We start from the raw sequence: 22,511 nt of genomic DNA on the forward strand, positions 1-22,511 counted from the left end.
TGATGTGCCATGAGTTTCTGTGGCACTACACCATTAAACTTACAAATCCACTTTGCTTCCCTGTTGTCATGGATGGAGCCCCATCAGTTGGGACTCCACAGAGTTTTGCTTGACTGAACTTCATTTTCTGCAACACCTGTTTTACTTCAACAAAAATATAATTTCCAGTTACACTGCCTTTCATTGAACAAAGCTTCAGCAGTTTTTCCAACACACTGAAAAACTTAACTCCTTGAACAAATATAGCCAGTTGAGCAACATCAGTACTTTCATCAACTGCCAAGCTGAAGAACTGACAGTGTTGTAGTCTTCTACAAAGATCATTGATGTTTGTGGACAGGGCCTGCACTCGTCTTGCAATGGTCTGATGTGAAGGGATCAGATTTCCCACCGTTAACGTATTCCCTGCAGGTCACATTTGCAAATTTTTTAAGGCGGTCTTTCACAAACTCTCCATCAGAGAATGGATTCCCTCTTTTAGCTACAAGGTCTGCTATCAAACAGCTGATGTGCATTTTACTACTTGAGCTTGCAACTTTGAAAAATCACTGCTGGCTGTTAAAACCTTGTATCAGCGCTGTTTCGTCCTTTCTCAGTTCTCCAGTGATGCCGTCAAATTTAGCTGCATGTTTTGTAGTGTAATACTGCTTTATGTTGTACTCCTTGGACACAGCTACAGTTTCTTGACAAATTAAACATAATAACACCATGCTGTTCAGTCATGAAATAGTCCTTAGACCAGGGCTTTTGAAAACATGACCTTCAGTGTTGATCTTATTTATCACAATGATGTCTGTCTGTAGGAAAAGAATCATGGGAGAAGGACTGAAGAAAGGCACTAGTCAAGCTGGCCAACTTCCTTTGATTCCTAATCATTCTGAAGCCTTCATTCTGAGGTAACTATGAAAATGGAAACATTCCAGAATTAACTTCACAAGGGCCCTGTAGGGTACCAATATATATATATTTTTATTTTACATTTGTTTACCGGGAAAGTCCAACTGGACACAGGTCCATTTTCAGCAGAGGTCCAGGGAGAAAAGTTCCGAAAACAATACAGTACAAAAGAGAGACAATAAGGAAACATATCATCATACATATTATGAATACAATTCAGCATACTTAGTAGAGAATACCATTTCTTTAAAATATCTAATAGTAAGTCATTTTCAATATAGAATATACAAATATGAATACTTGAGATATTACAATTTTTTTTTGTGTTGAGAGCATGACATTGGCAGATCAGTCAATTAGTACTGTAGGGGATTTATTGTTGGACAAACCAGTAGAGAATGGATGTAGGGAGCAACTGTCTGATCCTTAGCAGAATCCCAGCAGCACTGTGGTGGTATGGCTTAACCTGGGGAGTAACATGAGCAATGCCAGTTATTTAGGTAGTGGGTTTTGAGAAGTTTTTTTAAACTGGGTAGTAGAGGTGGTAGAAGTTGTGTTTTGGGAATGAATTCCAGGTTCTGGCAACAGAGCAGGCAGAGAGAGATTTGCCAGCATCATTTTTATGTTTGATGATATTTATGTGGCTCTGATTACTAGATCTTAAGGTTCTGGTGGTGGTACGGGGTGGATTAGGTGCTGAAGGGCTGGAGTTTTGTCAGGTGATGCAGTTTCCTGAAATAACTAAGCACTGTCATACACAATGTAACCTCATTGCTACACCCCCCCAACAAGCCTTATTAATGATCCATATACCCATGACAAAAAAGGCACAGTGCTGTATTTCAATGGTCAGTCATAGTAAGACTATGGACTGCATCATATGTTTTACTAGTAACTACATTTACCAGTTCACCCACACCACTTTCAAGAGCTGGGTAAGCACTGAAGAGGACACCAGCATTAAGTTACAGTTTTCTGTACTCTAGCAGGATTGCTGCAATTCTAGTAGTCTGAAATTGCATTATATTTTGTCACATGAATCACTATGTGATCATTTCAAGTGGAAAAACCCAAAATCAGGCCAAAAAATTAACCATACAAACTCCACAATTACTGCAGGCCAAAAAATGACAACCTGACCCTAAGACAAGTAAATCAAATAGTCACAGTTTAATTACCTTTTTTATTGTAACCTCAAAAAGATATATATAAATAAAAGTAATCAGAGGTAGAAAAATTGAGTATTACAGTGGACAGGAAGAACTAAAAAAGCAAGCCACCCCTTCATAATTACAAAACTGAGCATTAGCACAAGCAGATAAAAAAGAACAGTGCAACCAGAGAAAAAGAACGGAATATCAGTCATTATTTACTTGCTGTAGCTATACAATTTTCACAAAAATACATTTCACAATGAACAGACAAAAAAAATACAAAATGAAGGTATCAATAAATATCATTGTCAGACATACACTGACACCCACTGTACTTGCCCAATGACACTATGTACAGCTATGATTTGTGAACAAAGGAATAAATAAAAATGTATAACCAACTCCCACAATATCATTTCTATCAGATGCATGATGCAATGTAGCCCAGTACAACCCCCCTCCCAACCTTCCCAAACTAACAAAACATCCCTTGAATAAAATCATCCTTAAACACTGTGAAAAACCCATGTACAGTCAGTCTCAAAACATTCTGCCTTGTTATAATCTTAAAGCTAACATGCTTGCATATAGAGGTTCATAGGTGATTACTAAGCTAACAGCACAAGAGCCTTTACAAGCCAGGCCAATAACATCCTAGATATGACAATATTATATATTGCAGTTCCCCAGACATGGGATGGGGTAGTATCAGGGTAGTGGGTCTTTAGGTATTGAAGCCCTGAGTCATTTTACAAACTGCCTCTGTCCACAAGGGACATGGGGAGTACCTCAGGGATGAATTTTTAGTTCCTCATCCATTTATCCAAATTATTTTTGGAGAGAGTGAGGGACGGGTTTGTTTTTCAAAGATGGGAAGTTTATTCCATAGATGAGGTAGCCTATGGGATATGAATCTCTCCCCAGCAAGTTCTGTTAGGTCCATGGGACATGTAACCCTCAAATCATTTTTCTTGCAAATATGTAACATTTTTATCAGGGCTAGATCAGAGAATGCCTTGTAGGTCAGGCATACGGGATAGGGCCTTTAGTTGGTCTGCATAAGACATGAGTCTTATGCTTTGTATTTTTTTTAGTGAGAAACCTTTGGGGCTGCTCCAAGTGATGAAAGTGCCTGCTTAGATACATGTATAAGGAAGCACTGTACTCCATTATGGGCCTGGTGAGGGCTGAGTACAATGGCACTATGACTTCCTTTGATCTTGATGCCATGCCTTTACTTATAAGTTGAGCCACACAGAAGGATTTCCTCACTATTACAGCTACCTAGTGGTCAAAGTTGAGGTTACTATCTATCCGTGTTCCTAGGTCCCTCACCACTGGGTCTACTTTTAGGGGTGTGCTACCAATGTTATAATTTGCAAGGATATCGGATTTACCAAAGGATATGATTATGCATTTTTAGCATTTGTCTCATACCATGGTTTTGGCACCAATTTCTCATTTTTAGGGCTATTTGTAAGATGTCAACATCGTTTGAGGATTCAATGATTGCTCCCAGATTACAGTTGTCAGCTAACTTGGTGTGCCAGAGGCTCCCAACATTGGCCTTCACTTCAGAGAAGTATATACCAAACAGGAGGGGTCCCAACACTGAGCCTTGCAGGTGACCACTAGTAACTGGTTTCTTATCAAAGTGGATTCACCTATCTGGATAATGTGTCCTGTTAGTGAGCCAGTTGGCTATCCATCTGACAATGTAGGGATTTATGTCTAACTGAGTAAGCATATCTATGATGTTTGAGTGGGGGATCACGTCAAAAGCTTTGGCCAGGTATAGATAAGGGGTGTGTACCATTTTACCCTCATCCATGGCCCTGGTGACTTTCTGGAAGTCATCTACCAGATTGAGCAAGCAAGACCTCCCTTTGCCAATGCCAAATGGTCTGGTCAAGTGTTTGGAGAGTTCCTATGTCATTACTGATCATGTCCATAACAATTCATCCATGGCCTTGCAGATAAGATTGGTTAAGCTTATGGGTATGTAGTTCCCTAGTTCAGTTGATGCCCCCCCCCCCCCTTGGGCAGAGCGACAACTGTTGCAGTCCTCTTTTTCTCTGGGACAAAGCCCATCTGGAGGCTGTGACACTACAAAACCTACAAAATCTATCAGACCTCCAAGCTTTCAAACTCAAAATAGTTCTGGAAAATATTCAATTCCTTAACTAGATGTTACATAAAATCAAAGTCAACAAACAGTATTGACATAGGAAAAAACATCACCAAGTGATTTTCTACTACAACACAAACTTGTATGCCCTTTCCCTTTTCTCTAAGAAGAAATAACTATATCAGCTTTTCTGACCAGAGATAATCACACTGAACAATTCCTTATGTAAAATTCCTCACATATATGCAAATCAAAGCATATACTTTTTTCCTTATTTATTGTTTGTTAGTGAACTTTAATTCAACAAAAGGACTGTTGTAATGTAATTCACTATTATTTACCGTACATCTCAAAGAATCTTAATACCAAATGTACAACAGATCCTTTCAATGTGGAACTGGGAGGAACATGGACATCTGATGATGCAAAATGAGGCACATTCCTCCTAATGAGGTACACTTGAAAAGTATGGATAGAACTCCAATGGCAGGGAAATCATTTTGGCAGCAAATATACAAAGCATACTAACACTTTAAGCACGGGTTTTAAGTAGTATTATTGGCCACCAGCACTAAAGATTCTTACCTACAGTGCTACTGTACTTTGCATCACACTGCCAGAATTATTTACCTGCCATTGCAGTACTACCATAGGTAATACTTCAGCCATACAGAAATTTGCCACAAAACCACAAATTTTTTTTAAGCAGTAAAATACGAGACAAAAATCTGGACACTTGAGAAGCAAGCCAGAGCAGAGCGACAACTGTTGCAGTCCTCTTTTTCCCCCGCAGCCGCCTCCACCCCACCCACCATAGCTCTCAACCGATCAGGGACAAAACTTAACAGACAAATCCAGAAATAATCAGGGACAATAATGCACTCTTAAAATATTACTTCTATTAACTTGAGACATTGATAGAAAAGAATGTGAATTAATATACAGTTTCTGAAGTAAAAAGTCAATAAATAATGACAATAATTAGAGTTATAAAGTATAATTCACCACATATTCTCCAAAAGTCACCAATTTTAGGATGGATTAAGAAAGAGCTAAAATCTGAGTCAAAACCAGGGACAGTTGAGAGTTATGCTCCCCCACACACAGTTCGCTCAACATCCACACATCAGACTATACCCGTTCACATTCTTATTAAAATCACACAAGTAAACACGCACACAGTCAATCCCCTTTCACTCAGGCATACATCAGCCTTCCAAAACAAACACACACTTGCACACATACAATCAAGCACGGAATTGCTCCACTTTTTCAGTTCACACAGGCACAAACATCTCACAAATCAGCACTGCAGCCATACAAACACTCACACACAGACAAAAATATTTTTACGTATATGAAGTCATAAAATTCAAAGTGTGGTTAACTGGTCCTGAACTTTTTAAAGTGACAGGACTAGTTAACCACTAAGATTTGTTTTTTTCTACCAAGACGTTGATGGGCCACAGTATAGTTCTAACATATGAAAGGTCCTCTTTCTGCCTCTGCAAAGAAAATAGGGAGAGTAATGAACTGGTTTACAGGATTTCTAAAACCACTTTTTGGAGATCACAAGTCTTAAGGAACACCAGATACTCAACGATCAAAGAGCTTCCAGAAGATTAGAACCTGCATCACATACATACTATTTTTTTTAAACAAGAAACATTTTTATTAAATTATCATGTATGACATGCAATGTTTCATTTCTATAAATGAAAAAAAAACATAGAGACAATCTCAGATATAATTATACATTCTAAATTGAGCCGACACAACTGCAGCTGCAAACCTACATCACTTTTAATATATCCAGTCACTGTTAGTCAACCATTACATAGCTCACTCAAATCCTGCATTCTTTTAAACCTCGTTCCTTCTCTGCACGTATTGATCCCACACATCCCATACTTTCCTATGTAATTTGCTCCTACCCTTTTGTAAAGATCTCAGTTCCAGTTTTTATCTTTTGTTACTATCTTTGCTACTTTTAGTAAAGTTGGTTTAGACCTATTTCATAGGCTTGCACTAGGCTAATGGCCCTGGAGCCTTTACAAGCCTAAACCATAGGATTACCCTGGCATCATGACATCCAACGTTAGTTCCTACTGCCTCTGTCGAGTAGAGCCACTGGAGTGATACCTGGGGTGAATTTTCTATTTCCCATCCACTCATCAAGATTTCTCTTGAAGAGGGCCAGTGAGGTGCGCTGCTTGACATGTATGGGAAGTCTATTCCATTGCATGGGCAGTCTCTGGGTTATGAACTTGTCCCTCCAGCATGTTCTGTTGATTGCGGTAGTGAGGTTGAGGACTCTGGAGCATGTGGTGCGGAGGGATTGTGATTTCTTTAGATGTAGCATTTCCAACAGAGCTGGGACAGACATGACTTTATAAGTCAAGCAGAGATCTCCTCTAAGTAGCTGATATGAGACAGAGAATAGTTGGAGTTTTCTGAGTCTGTCCCATATAGGACAAGTGTGTAAGGCCTAGGATCCTCCTTGTGAGGTACTTTTGCGGCCTCTCCAGTTGTTGCAGGTGTCTAGTGAGGTACATGCCAAATGGGGCTTGTACTCAATGATTGGCCTAATGAGGGAAGAGTAGAGGGAGACAATGACCTCTTTTTTCCTGGATGCAAAACCCTTAGTAATGAGATGTGCCACATAGAGGGACTTTCTGAACACAGTGGCAATGTGGTGGTCAAAAGAGAGGTTGCTGTCAACCTGTGCTTCCAGATCTCTTACAATGCCTTCTGTGTTCAGTGGACTACCATCAATGTGGTAATTCAAGGGAACCGGATTTTTCCCAAAGGGGATGAAGACATTTTTTGGCACTGAGATTAAGGCCATGGTTCTGACACCAGTCATTGGTCTCATTGAGGCCTTTCTGTAGGATGTCATCATCACTTGGGGAGTTAATAGCAGCTCCCAACTTGCAATCATCTGCAAACTTTGTCAGCCAGAGTCCCTTCGTGTTGGCCTAGACTTCAGAGAAGCAGATACCAAACAGGAGAGGACCCAGGACCGAACCCTGTGGGACTCCACTTGTGACTGGTCGGCAGTCTGACTTTGGAGTCAGCTACTTTCACACTGTGGGTTCTATCTGTGAGCCAGTTTACAACCACCTAGTGATATAGGGGTTGATGCCTAGCTTAGTAAGTTTTTCTATGATTCCTGAATGGGGAATGGTATCAAAGGCCTTGGCCAGATCAAGGTAGGCTGTATAAACCACCTTACCTTCATCCACAGCTCTGGTGACGGACTCAAAGAAGTCAACCAAGTTGAGCAGGCATGATCTACCCTTCACAAAGCCAAACTATGTAAGATCCAGAGTTTGGAGATTCCCTATATCCTTGTTTATTAGGTCCATGATGATGCGTTCCATAGCTTTACATATCAAACTCGTCAGGCTAATGGGGCGATAGTTCCCAGGGTCTGCAGTTGCTCCACTTTTGAGGAGAGGGATGACTGTAGCAGTGCGCCATTTGGTGGGGACAAAGCCTGAGGTGAGGCAGTGATTGAACAGGGCACACAGGTGAGGTGCCAGTTCACTCTGTAGTTCATGTAGAACACAGCCAGGGATACTGTCAGGTCCCATAGAAGCTGTATTCTTGGCCTTGGGCAGTGCTGTTTTAACCTGTACAGCAGTAATACTGGGTGCCTGGCAATCTACTGGTATTGTGATTGGTCCTTTGGGGTTGGGGGGGTAAAGTTAGCACTGAATCTGTTCGCCAGTATATTTGCAGTATCTGTTGGCTCGGTATAGGAGATACCATTATGCAGTAGCTCAGAGCAAATCTAGGTAAGACTTCACCTTACTCCACATCAGTTTCCTCCTCCTGTTGTAGAGTTTGTTTACGGCAGGGGACCACCAGATTGGCTTCTTTTTTTTTTTTTTTTTTTTGAGGAGAGGGTCTTAGTTCTATTGGGTCTGGCGAGATCCATGCATTTGTGAATGTGTTTGTACAGTGCGCATTGGTGCACGATATGGCGGTCATGCAACTATTCTCCATTTGCATGGGTGCCGTGAAGTTAGCCACCTCTGTTTTTACAAGCCCAAATTTAGCTTTGGAGATGTTTTTCATGGTGGTTACCTTTGTTGGGAGGGATGTGGATTTCCAAGGTGATTAGCTTGTGATCGGATCTAACGAGGGAGGAGTTGACTACTGTGGTGTGGAGCAACGGTCGCCCAGGTTAGTAATGACCAGCTCAAGGATATTGCTACCTCTAGTGGGGGTAAGAACGAGTTGGTGCAGGGCATTGGAATTGAATTCCAGAAAGCGTTGGGCAAATGTATTGGTACATGAGTTTTCCCAGTTAATGGAGGGGTAGTTGAAGTCTCCCAGTATGAGTGTGTTAGGTTGGACCCCAATATTCTCCAGGGTGCTTAGGAATGTGGAGTGTGAATCTTGGGACATGGCTGGGGATCTATAGCAGGCTGTGACCTGAATCGCTGTCTTACCCAATGTTAGCTGCACTTGAAGCATCTCAGATGTGTTATGTTGGGTTACCAGTTGAATTTCCATTTTATAGTAATTGCTTTTTTGGCATCCATCATAATTAGACTCAGCAAGGCCTTACTATGTATAGGCAATTCCGATTCTGTAACATAGCTTAAAAAAATCTGTTCCCTAGTTACTCCAAATTGCTCACTCAGCATCTACAACAGAGCAGTCTGCAGGGAATCATTAAAGTCTGCCAACTCACTATACTCCCAAAAAATATTTTCCCAGTTAACTATTTCTTCCCCATCACACTGCCAACATTTGCTATCTACCTTTGGAGTATAATATCTATGTAAACACTTCCAGGCAAATATACTAAATCTTCTAGACTTTGTTGCATATTTGGGAGACACATATATCCCCCATTGAATTGCTCATATAATCACTCTTCCCAATCCTTCCTAACCTCCTCTGATTGATTCTTATAGTTATGGAATATTGTATATGCTCTACTAATTACTCCTTTAACAGCTATTTCTGTTCTAGGTTCAACTAAAAAACTCTACCAGTGCTGGTCTTTCACTTAGGACCCCCTATTGCTTTCTCTTTGTCTATACTCTAATATCAACCCTGATATGGAAGGCCATCTCTAGCCTGCAGTCCAAATAAGTTCTTTGAGTCTTCCCATTCTGTTACCTTTCCCTCTCTACTTATTTGCTCCCAATACCTTGGTTCCTTTACCAGTTTTCTCCAATATATTCTCGTCCCCTCTTGCCTATTGTCTGTATCCCTAATTGCAGTCATCCCTATCAGCAGAATCTCCTTTCTCCATTCCTGTGTTGGCTTAGTTCTTAGAAGACCTTCTGCTACTTCAAGAATATAATATTCTGTATGATTATTGTTCTCCTTAAAGGTCTGCATCCAAAATCCCAGACTCACCCTGTTGCATGCGCTGCCCCCCTGTTTCATCTTCGCTTTCCACTTTGGATTATAAAAATTTTCTGCTTGTGCTATGTTATAGGAGCCTTAACTGTGTTACTCTGAAATACCTCTTCAACTCGGGTAATCCCAATCCATAATGTTCTATTGGAAGAAAAAGCGTATCCCATTTGACTCTTGCCATCTTCCCTTCCCAAATAAAATCCTTCAGCTCTTTATTAATTGCTATCCACAACTTCTCCGCTGGTTGATAAAAATATGCCTGACCTGTATACAAAACTAAAGGGACTAAACATTTTAACTGTTTGCATCTTACTATCAACATCCATATAACAAAGCGTCCATTTTCTCAGTTTTTGTATCATCTTTTGTTTAGTTTCTTCCCACATATCCTTAGCTGCCACACTAAAATCATGAATCATTTTAAATACATTTTATCATGTCCCCATAAATATGGATATTGATGAACCAATTCGTATGTGGGTACACTATTGCTTTTGTTTTAGCTTCATTAATTTTGCATCCCAAAAACCTTTAAAAAATGTTTCAATATGTTCCACAGCACTGTAATGTCCCTTTCTGCTTTTGTCAGGTATAAAAAAATGTCATCTGCAAATACAGCCAGCATTTCGTGACTACCATACCAATTAAATCCTTGAATATCAGAGTCCCTGATTTTCTTTGCCAATTTATTTATTTTACATTTGTTGACCGGGCTAGTCTAACTGGATATATGTCCATTTTCAGTAGAGGCCCGAGGAGAAAAGCTCTGAGAAAAAAATGTATTATACATAGAGCCTACAGAAAATAGTGGCAAAAACACAATACAATTGTTCTAAATATAATGCAAATAAATAAAGGGGAGAGAGGACATCCCTACCTGGTTCCTCTGCACAAGCAGAGATTATCAGGGAGGACCCCACCCACTTTAATTTTCAAGTCTGATCCTTCATATATCCTCCTAATCAACCTTATAATTTTATCAGAGAATGAAAATTCTTCCATTGCTCTGCTCATAAAAATCCCAGCTGACTCTGTCACTTTCTCTGCATCGAGACCCATTAGCACAGTGGAATTTTCTAACATTCTGCTTCTCTCTGGATCATCACTATTCGGTTCATGTTGTCAAATGTTTGCTTCCCCTCTACAAAACCACACTGATCCATATCTATCACTTTTGGCATTACTTTTGCCATTTGTTTGGTCATTATAGACCAACACTATATAATCATGATTTAGTATTGAAATGAGCCTGTATGATGGATCTTTACTGTCTTTAGGTATTACAGCTACTTTCTTCTAGGATGTTGGCACTTCTCTTAAAATACTGTTAAACAAAACCTTCCAGGATCTTCATCAGTTTTTTTCAGTGCTAGCTTCCAAACTTCCACAGGAATACCATCTAATCCTGGGGACTTTCCTGTATATTGGCTATACATCATCATTTTCATCTCATCTCCTCTTTCCTAACTGCTGGTAATTGAGCCTCCTCTTCCTCTAACCTTGGCATATTTAATTCTTACATAAATATTTCCATTTGTACCTTTTCTTGATTTCCATATTTCACTGCTTTATACACACTAACAGAATTTCCGAAAAATGTCTAAATACTTCTATAGGATCCCTTATCTTCCTTGTTATAGGCTCCCTAAGCTTGGCGACAGCCTTTTCTACTTTCTGTTGCCTAAGTCATTGTACTTAAAGTTTTGTGCTCGAGTCATTATCAAAAACGGTTGCTTAACAGTAATCTTTCTAAACTCATGCATATTATTGAGATAATCCCTTATTTTCTGTTAAGCATTCTGTAGTTGTGCCTCTTCTTGTTCTGTGAGATTCCCCCTATTTTGCAACTTTAATATTTATCAGTCCCTCTAAATAATTCTTGTTACTTCTTAACCATATCTCCTTTTCTTTTATTTCTACCGTTTTTAAATTCCACTTAAATTTTATCCCACTCCATAGCTATATTTTCAGAAGTTGTTTCTATCATCCATATCTTCTCTAATAGCTCCTGCATAATTTCCACTACGCATTCTTTAAATTCCTCTCTTTTCAACGGATAGGTGGGAAAGTGCCAGTGTCTCATTTTTATTTCATTACCCTGTATTTTTATTTTAGTTTAGCATGATCTGAAATGGTTATTGGGTGCATATCAAGAGCTTCAATTAAATGCACATGTTCCTGTGAAATGTAAATTCTGTCTAGCCTAGCCCAGTTTTTGTATCTTGGGGAATATGTAAATTCACTATGAATTCCTAGTACTGAATTCACATCTTCCATTCCAAATATTTTCATAAATTTCTTCAAAATTCTACCCTCTTGTTACATTTTTCTTTCTGGGCCCCCTAGACACATCTTCACTGTTGCAAATGAAATTCCAATCCCCACATATAATATTCCTTGCTAAAAGCTGATTATTTCTCCCAGAATTTTCTTAAGCTCCATCATAGTAGTTTTCGGTGGAATATAAATACATGCCAGTGTAATCCTCCTCCCTTGCCAGTAGCCTCTTAGTACTACAAGTCTACCATTATTGTTTTTTTTTCCTCTTCTATTACTATTGGAGCTTCTCTTGCAATTAATACAAGTACTCCTCTCTTCCTTTGCCCCATGTATTTCACTGAATAACCATCTTGAAAACCTTTTTTTTTTATTAAACTCAAATGTTCAGTATTTTCCTGGTGTGTCTCCTGTAACATAGCCATTTGCACTTTACATTTTTTAATATAGTTCACTACTCTTTTTTGTATTTACCTCTGAGACCATTAATGTTTAAAGACATTATAGAAGGAATCATATTCTTGAGGGATTATTCCCACCTTTTATGTATAACATTTTTTTTGTTAAATGTTTAGTTCCAGCTACTGTGTTACATACATGCACTAACAGGTTAATAATCTTTTATACAATTGTTTCTTGTCATTTGCAATTCCGCCTATGTCACATCTTGCAAAACCTTTTCTTTTATTGAAAACCCTCAAATAAAAATACAAACACACCCCCAATATCCCCATAAAACCTAACTTAATACGACAAAAAACTATGCACATCTTCAAATACTGAAGTTTTACTCTCCTAATAGGAAGAAAAGCCACACACAAACTCGAGCTAAACAGAAAGAAAGTTTATCCATGGTAAGACGAATGGTGTACACCCTGTGATTCTATTAAATGTTGCCTGGTTTCTGGCTTATCTTTATAGCTCTCCCAGCTAAGAAAACACAAATGCTTTCAGAAAACATTTTCTCCAAGCTATTTCTCTTTATCAGATTTCCTGTTAGTCACATGAGAGCCAGATACAGGACTGTTTATTACTACATAAAAGACCATATGATATTCAATATTCTTTTTCATTTACTTGCTTTCTGTTAAATCTTGTCACTATAGAAAACTAATGGCCTTAACCCAGTCATTCCCTATGCAAGAATGAGAAAAAGCACATTAATTTTTCTTTTGTCATACTCTTAACCAGATCCTTTTTTTTTATATTGCAGTGCCTACATTTCTTAAAACTGAATGAGAAAGAAAGGGAAAAACAAAAAGACTAATCAAAAGCACCCATTTACATTAGTAGCCCTATTACACTTACAAAAATAACTGAAAAAGCTTTACTTTATAAGATGCAAAGAAAATCATGCACCACTTAAGTAATACCGCTAAGGAAAATTTTAGTTTTACTTGCAGTTAACTGTCTCCCTCCTCTTCCCCTCTCCTGAGTATTTTTCTGAACATTAATGACATGAAGCAGGGCATATGCTTTAGAGTCCCCTACATGTTTAACAGAGTCCAAACAAGTCCAATATTTCCACATCATCTTGTTCTATCCTGTTTCACAAATGTAATTACTGCTTTGTAATCTCACATTTGTCAATTTCCAATTTACTGACTTTAGTCTCCACACATTAATGACCATGAAAGTAGGGCATATGCTTTAGAGTCCCCTACAAATTTAACAAAGTCCAAGAAAGTCCAATATTTCCACATGTTCCTGTTCTATTCCTGCTCATCTCCAGCTCTCAAACCCTGTATCTGCTTTATCTCCAGTGCACTCTTGATTCTTAGTCAACTCCTGTGCTTTTTTCTCTCAAGTATTTTCCATTGAAACACTGGGAAAGTTTTCCCTGGCACAGTCTCTCTGTGGTCTTTATTACCAGAAGAAAAAGTAGCAGAATCTCCTTCCGTTTCACAGCTCTCTTTTTGTTGACAAATATTTGCATTTCTTCCTTGGCATGTACTTCATCAAAAAATATTTTGTACCTCCCGGGAAAATATTTTGAAGAGAGATGGGTACAGCAATTTGAATCTCACACCTGATCCTCATCTTTCTCTATATAATGAAATAAATGTATTCCTTTTCTGCCTGGTGTACAATGAGTAGTCATTCACCAAAAAACACTGCTTTTTCCCTATTTTCAGTACTTTGTCCTTCTGTCACAATTCTGCCTGAATCAACTCCTTCTGCTGGTAAGATTATTGGAGTATTATAAAACTATAAATAAAAACACTAGCCCTGAATGGGTGCTGGTTACATTGCTGGCACCAACTATAAAACCTTTTCCATTTGCAAATACTGATTTTCATGTAGCACACTTTCTGGCTTCCACTAGTACCTGTTGCATGTCCTCAGTAAACAGGTGCATAAAAGATTTTAAGACCCTATCACCGAGGCAGACAGTTGAAGTAGTTTGGGGTCGAGATGCATCAAACACTCCTGATCATGGGTAAGTAGATTCAGTGTGTGAGTAAGCTTGTGATAATTGCCCCTGTCCAATTCCAAATAAGGGAGAACCACTGTTGCCTGGGTCAGAAGGGAATCTCCACAATGATCCAGGGGGGTTCCTTCTGGCTCTTCAAAAGTACCCTGGATATCAGTGGAAAGGGTTAAAAAGCATGCAGGAACATTCCTCTCGAAGGAAAAGAAAAGACACCTGTCTTCCAGGCCTTATTGCATTGAGTCCCAGAGCAGAATTTTACCTGCCAAGTGTTCAGAGAGGAGGCAGAAAGGTATATCTGAGGAACTCCCCAAGATGGATCAAAACCTTGAAAGACCCCCCCCCCGATCAAGTTTCCATTCGTGTGGGTCTGACGTTGTCCTGCTCCATTTGTCTGTACACAATTTTGTTCTGACAGAATGTAGGAAGCATGCAGAGTAACATTGTGCTGTAAAGCAGTACCCAATGCTAACATGGCTAGTTTGCACAAGGGGTAAGACCTGGCACCCCCTTGCTTATGCACTACATCACTGTAGTATTGCCCAAAACAACTTGAAGTGGCCCTGGGAACCAAAGGTGATTCACAGAATTGAGTGCCTTAAGGGCAAAAATCTCATACCTACGTGTGTGTGTGTGTGTGTGTGTGTGTGTGTGTGTGTGTGTGTGTGTGTATGTATATATATATATATATATATATATATATATATATATATATATATATATATATATATATATATATATATATATATATATATATATACACACACACACACACACACATTAGATATATATATATATACATATATATATATATATACATATATATATATATATATAGAGAGAGAGAGAGATTTTGTGTGTGTGTGTGTGTGTGTGTGTGTGTGTGTGTGTGTGTCTGTGTGTTAGTCTGTCACCCTAGACACCTTGCACTTTTATCCCATTGATACTGCTCCGGAAGCAAAGATTGAGGTGTCTGCACTGACCTGCTTTGTATCAGTTATATCAGGAGAAAAGGAGAAACCCAGATTTAGGGATATTTGATGTCTCCACCAAGTGATTTCTCTTTTCACAAGTCCGAGAACTGAAATCTGAAAAGGCAATGGGTGTTCGTGCTGCAACCAGAGACTTCAGATACTCTTATCTTTCTCATATAGAATCTTGTCAGAGATACCCAGAATCCTGAGTTATTCCCTCTTAGTGACCAAAGCCGGACTAAAAATCCCTGGAACAGATCTAAATATAGCTCTATTTTTCCTGTGGAAGAAAATATCTTTGTACTGAGGTGTCTGGCAGACAACCCATGAACCCAATCATGTGTGATGGAGTCAAGAAAGACTTGAATGTTCTCTTGGAATCCCAGCCTAAATAGGAGATCTCTCACTCAAGTGAGGGATTCCTGAACCTTTGAAAAATATTCCACAAAAGATAAAAAAAAAAAAAGTCTAAATATGGACAAACTTTTTCACCCTGTAGCCTGCAATGTGCTATAGCTGGAGCTAGACACTTTGTGAACACTCTTGGATCAGTGGATAGCCCAAAGTTGAGACAGAGAACTGATAGTGATCCAGACACAAAAACCTTAAGAAACATCTGAAGTTTGGATGGAGAGGAATGTGATAAGCATCTTTTAAATCAAAGGTTACCAAAAAGACTCAAAATTGGGAAGAAGGGTTGAATGCATTTTGAACTTGGTCACCAACACAAACTGCTTCAGGAAAGAAAGGTTCAGAACTGATCTCTAGGCATTTTCTTTCTTTGGCACCAGAAACATTCTTGAATAAAAACCTCTTCCCAGTCTGGAAGGATGAGCTGTTTTTATTACCCTCCAAGAAAGCAGGTTTTTAGGACAAGAGGGAAAAGAGGAGTTTGCTCTGGTGGATGTGGAATATTTCCCCGGAAAGGAGGGATTTCTTCCCGATGCCGTCTGTAACCCTGTTGAATTGTCTCAGAATCCATTTGTCTGAAACAATCTGTTGCCAAAGACAAAAATGGAGACTCAGACTTTCTGGAACAGATAAGAGAGTGCCAGGGTGGGAGGGGGGCAGAATCCCTTACAAAGTCATTCTGAGTTGTCTGACCGTTCTTTCCCAGAACCTCTCTGTCACTGTTTTTAAATTCTGTATACCAGCATTTTTATGAGACTGTTTTGTTTCTTGACAAAACTGGACTACGGATCAGAAAAACCCTTGGAAAAGTTAGAGTAGGAGGGTTAAAAATCTGAGAGATTCCCTCTATCAGCGTACCCCTCTCATCACATATTTGGATATATGTTTGGTTTTAGACCCTCTGCTGCAGAGGTTCTAAAATTAAATCTCTATCCAAAGATGAACTTAAAATATAATTTTTTTTACATTCTCTGAGAGGTTAGTCCTGTTTGGAAGTCATGAGAGAGAAACAGAAGAAACTATAAACCACATAAAGCAGATTTTCCCCTCACAGAAAGGAACTGCAGATAAAACATTCCTCATACTTTCACAATTAGAATAAACATATGAGCTCGACAATTCAAAATAATAAAAATTAAAGTTGCGGAAGCATACACCTTTTCCCCCAAATATACCAAACTGTTGAAAAGCACACAACAAAATTTGTTTCCTGACTGCAAAGCCATTTTGTTGTGTGTTTTTTACCCAAACATATCAATCGTTTTAACCTCCTTGTCACAGAAGGGGAAGGATTAGAATTAACAATATGACTAACAGCAGCTGGAGTAACTAAAACTGCAGCTGCTGGGTCAGGTCTGGGATGTGTGTATAGAAGTTTGAAAGACTGAGGAGCTTTGTACATTCTTTCTGCTTTCTTAGGTGCAGCAGGGTGGCTATTAGGGAAACCACAGGCTGTGGCAAACACATCCTCCAAAGCTAGCAAAAAATGGGGGAATCATGTCATAGTATCTTCTGAGGCAATGAGAAACCCCAGTGTTCTCCCACTGAAAACACTGACTCATTCTATAAACAGTCTCACTGAAAAAGAATCCTTAACAGGAATATTCAAATAACACTCTCCTCTGAATTTAATCAAAGTCTGAGAAGAAAACTTTTGACTTATCCCGTCAGATTCTTTTCCATATTAAATTCCTTGAATATTTTCAGGAAAAGAGGAATCCCCTTTTCTTTCACCAGAAACCACCTGATAAGAAGGGTCAACAACCAGTACAACATGCTGAATGAGACTTAATAAACTACTCCTGTCCAGTGAAACTGAAGCAGGAGAAGATATACAATCATTTTTCAGTTTCTTTTTGACAGGAAAATTAGGGCAAGCAGGATTTTTAATGGCAGCAACAGCTTCCCCAGGGATGGACACAACATTCTGGTTAAATAGGGGCACCTTCTCAAAACACCAACTCAAGTCTCTCTCCCTTGCCCAGTGAGGGGACCCTAAGGAGCTGCAGAGTAAATGGCTAACCTTCTGTCCATAGTGGTTGATAGGACAACACCAGAGGGATCTGGAGAAAAAAGATGAGTGGTCTGAGAAACCAGCTTTGGCCACAGCAGAGTAATTTACTTGTTGCTGAGGCAAACTGCTAGGACAAAGGTTATTTAACTCATTTTTTCTGGTTGGAAGAAGGACCAACTATAGGACTGGTAGTTTGTTCCATGGTCAAGCTCAAATGAGGCCTCCTTCCAGGGGAAACTAAGCCGTACAATCTAGTAAAAAAAATTAAAAGTATAAAGTCACTTTTCCCAATAAAAACACAGTAAAAAACACTCTAATACACCTTACGAGCCCTAAAATGTAATGCACAGTTTTTCCTACAGAAAAAAAGGTTTAAGGATGGTTAAATCAACTTTTAAATTGTCAAATACAAAAGCACATTCCCACTTAAAAGTACAGCAAAGTCGTGGGACAGTCAATAAAATATGTACTCCTAGTTTAAAATGCACTTTACAATGCAAGAAAGTAAATTAAAACATTAAAAATAATAGTAAAATAGTTGGATGAAGCACACCAGTATCCACAAAAATATAATTTATTGAGCGCTTTCGTCTTTTTAAATAAAAAACTTCATCAGTATAAACATATAATACAATACAAGCATCATCTGACCCAACTTATATAGCACAAATAATTAACATAATTAATTGACAATAATTAACTAAAAGGTAAACATCACAAATACATTGCAATACATATGACATACTAACAAACATAAAAACAAATGTGGATCCTGGTGTGCTTCATCCAACTATTTTACTAGTTTTGGAATTTTGTGCTTGGTTTCAGACATTAAAAATAATATGTGGAAGGTTCGTCTGAAGCCTGGAGAGAAGCGCTCTCTTTGGAGCAGGAAAGTTCTAAGGAGCTTGAAACCTAAACCTGTCTTTTTAATCAGCAAACCTCAAGCTACCGGTTTAGGCATTTGGAAGATGCCCTGGAGCTTTAGAAGCTGGCCAGCTGTTTATCCCGTGCAGAATATAATCCATACAAAATAGGCTACTGTAGCAGTGATCAATATGAGGAACATTAGTGGTTTTCTGAGGTAGAACATTTTGTTGGATCATAGGTTCATAGATAGGTACTAGGCTATCGGCCCTGGGGCCTATATAAGCCTAGCCAAAGAAGTTCCCTGCCTTTTGCCACCCAAGAAAGTTATTTTCCAGCACCCCTGTCTAGCAGAGTCACAGAAGTGATCCTTGGGTTGAATTTCCTATTTCCCATCCAATTGTCAAGATTCTTCTTAAAGAGGGCTAATGAGGAGCTTTGCTTGACATGAATGGGTAGTCTGTTCCACAGCATGGGAAGTCTCTGGGACAGGAATCTTCCCCTCCAGCAAGTTCTGTTTATTGTGGCGGCAAGATTTATGTCCCTGGAGTGGCTCGGAGGGACTGGGGTTTCTTTAAGCGCAACATGTCCAACAGATCTGGGTTTGACATGGCTTTTATATTAGGCAGAGGTCGCCTCTGAGTAGGTGAAAAGCAATGGAGTAGAGCTGGAGTTGTTTGAGACGGTTTGCATATGGCTTGTATTTGAGGCTGGTATTCCTCTTAGTGAGGCATTTCTGTGGCCTTTCTAGTTGCTGTAGATGTCTTGTGAGGTACATGCTAAACAGGGCATTGTACTCTATAAAGGGTCTGATGAGGGATGAGTAGAGAGGAACAATGACCTCTTTTTTTCTGGAAGTGAACCCCTTTGTGATGAGGTGTACCACTTAGGATTTCCTGACTACTGTAGCGATGTGATTATCAAAGGAGAGACTACTGTCCACCTGTGTCCCAAGGTCTCTTATCACACTTTCGGTGTTTAGTAGGTGACCGCCTACGTGATAGTTCATGGGTACAGTGTTTTTCTCAAAGGGAATGAGAATGTACTTCTTGGCATTGAGCTTGAGTTCATAACTTTGACACCCAGCATCAGTCTCAGTGAGGCCCCTGTGTAGAATGTCCACATCATCAGGTGATTCTATTATGGCACCTAGTTTGCAGTCATCTGTGAAATTTGTTAGCCAAAGACCTGCTGTATTAGCCTGGACTTCTGAGAAGTAAATGCCAAAAGGAGAGGACAAAGGTCTGAGCCCTGTGGTACTTCACTTGTCACTGGTCTGAAGTTGGATTTGGAGTTGGCTACTTTCACTGTGTGGGTTTTGTCAGTGAGCCAGTTGGCCACCTATCTTCCGACATAGGGACTTATGCTCAGTCTAGTGAATTTATCTAAAATTCCAGAGTGCGAGATGGTGTCGAAAGCCTTGGAGAGGTCAATATAGGTTGTGTGCACCACCTTACCACCGTCCACGGCTCTGGTGACTGCTTCAAAGAAAGTCAATCAGGTTTAGGAGACATGACCTACTTTTAACAAACCCAAATTGAGAGGGATCCAGCGTTTGGAGTTAACCTATGTCCTTGTTTATAAGCTCCAAGATGATATGTTTCATAGCCTTGCAGACCAGGCTTGTCAGGCTAATGGGGCGGTAGTTCCCAGGGTCCATGGTTGCGCCGCCTTTGTGGAGTGGGATAACCGTCTCTGTGCGCCATTCAGTAGGCACAAAGCCTGAAGTGAGGCTATGATTGAACATGGCACTTAGGTGGGGTGCCAGTTCATTCTGCAGTTCGTGCAGAACGCAGCCTGGGATGTTGTCAGGTCCCATGCATGCTATGTTCTTGGCTTTGGAGAGTGCAGTCTTTACTTGTGTAGCAGTGATTACAGGGGCTTTTGCATTTTTCTGGTACAGTGAAGGGTTCCTTTGGGGGGTGAAATTTGCACTGAATCTATCTGCCAGGATATTGGCAATATCAGCTGGTTCTGTATATCTAGTGTCATTGTGCTGTAACTTAGAGCAGATCTGAGTGTCGCCATTGAGGTTCTTGACATAGCTGTAGAATGCTTTGTGGCTGTCTTTAATTTAATGGTTATTTTATTTTCATAACTAGCTTTGGAGGATTTTATGAGGGATCTCAGCTTCTTACTGAGGCTGACCAGAGAGTTCCGGCAATCAGGGGACTTTACTCTTTTTTGCAACAGTTTCTTCCTTCTGTTGCAGAATTTGTTTATGGCAGGGGACCACCAAATTGGCTTCCTTTTTTTGGAGGATAGCATCCTGGTTCTGTTGGGGATGGCATGATCCATGCACTCGTGTATGTGCTTATACAGTGCATTTGTATAGGATTCAGCAGTTGTACCTCTATTTTCCATCTGTATGGGTGTTGTGAAACTTGCCACTTCTGTCTTAAGCATGAAGTTGGCTTTGGAGAAGTTTTTACAGTGGTTTCCTTAATGGGGGGGGGGTGAGGGTGGGATACTGATGTCTAGGGTGATTAGCTTGTGGTCAGATCTGACCAGCGAGGAGTTGACCTCTGGCGTGGAACATCGGTTGCTCATATTGTTAATGACCAGGTCCAGGATATCGCTGCCCCTAGTGGGGGTATGGACAAGCTGATCCAGGGTGCTGGAATTTATGAATTCCAGAAAGTGTTGAGCAAAAGATTTAGTACATGAGTAGTTTTTCCATTTGATGGTGGGGTAGTTGAAATCACCCATTATTAGGGTATTGGGCTGTGGCTTAATATTACCGAATATATCAAGAAATGTGGAGTGGGCATCCTGGGGCATGGCGGGGGATCTGTAACAAGCTACAACCTAGATTGCAGTCTTGCCCAGTGTTAGTTGCACTTGGATAGTTTTGGATGTATTATGTTGAGCAACTAGCCTATAGGTGTGGATATCCTTAATGAATATGGACACGTCTCCTCCTTTAGTGTTTCAGTCCAGGTTAGGTGGCCGAAAGGTGTGGTATGAGTTACAGCCTGGTAATGAAGGGGTGCTCTCTGGAGCCTTGAACCAGGTCTCCGTCACTGCACAGATGTAGATGTTTTCCATTTTAAGGAGTGCCTCGAGTGAGTGCATTTTGAGGTTTAGACTTCTAGCACTGAGTAGCATTACCCTCAGATGTTGCTTGCTTATACCTGCAAAGGTGGTGAGTTTGCCAACTGAACCTTGCCTAAAAAAGGCACTATAGGGGTGGCAAGAGCCTTAGCCTGTATCCAGAATCCCAGGGGTGACAGGTGCAGGCCATCTCTGGCAAAGCATCATGGTCTGTCGATCATGTTGTCCCAGGCAGACAGACACTGGATCTCCTTAGAATGACACCAGAAGCTTAGCCAATTGTTGAAGTCACTTTGTCCTTGTACTGTGGTATAATTCTGGGCAATGGCAGGATGTTACTCAGGGCTAGGTTCATACCTGCCTGGGCTACATGATCCGAGAGCTCCTCCATGTCTCTTTTCATCAAGTCCAGGGAAGTACGTCTCAGGTCATACACACCAACATGGACAATGAGAGTGTTATATTGTACTTGTTGTGGAGTGACCTGAGTGCTTGCGTTATGTGGCAGACCCTGGCACCAGACAGGCAGCTGACAATAACTTTTTCTTGTTTAGCCTGGTGAGTGGGATATCAGTGTGCCTGACTATAGTCACCTATGATTAGTGTGTTGGGTATGCTGTTTTGCCTTATGGGCTGAGGTTGAGTGGCACATTGATTTTGTGGAATGTGTGTCATTTGAGTAGTGTTGGGGGGTGGTGGTTGCTTGCATTTCAGCTTTGGAGGTTTCTATTGTTTGGGCAGATTTTTATTGAGAGCCTCCGTGAATGTAGGTGTGTGTTTTGCGTTACTATGCGTGGGTTTAGGTGGTGTAGGTTTTGATGGACTTAGTCCATCAAAACCTACACCACCTAAGTCCATCAAAACCTACAACACCTATGTGTTGAGTGTGGTGTGGTGCAGATGTTTACCTTCTCCTCTT

The 22,511-nt window shown here is 40.0% G+C and overlaps 1 protein-coding gene across 1 annotated transcript in view; it reads right to left on the reverse strand.

Moving 5' to 3' along the window:
- TECPR2 (tectonin beta-propeller repeat containing 2) overlaps window positions 1-22,511 on the reverse strand; it is a gene marked incomplete in the record, with an annotated part of 1,535,154 nt that overhangs the window by 328,077 nt on the left and 1,184,566 nt on the right.

The sequence above is a fragment of the Protopterus annectens genome, chromosome 6.part0 (assembly GCF_019279795.1).
Source record: "Protopterus annectens isolate FY-2018-M chromosome 6.part0, PAN1.0, whole genome shotgun sequence".
NCBI lineage: Eukaryota > Metazoa > Chordata > Ceratodontiformes > Protopteridae > Protopterus > Protopterus annectens.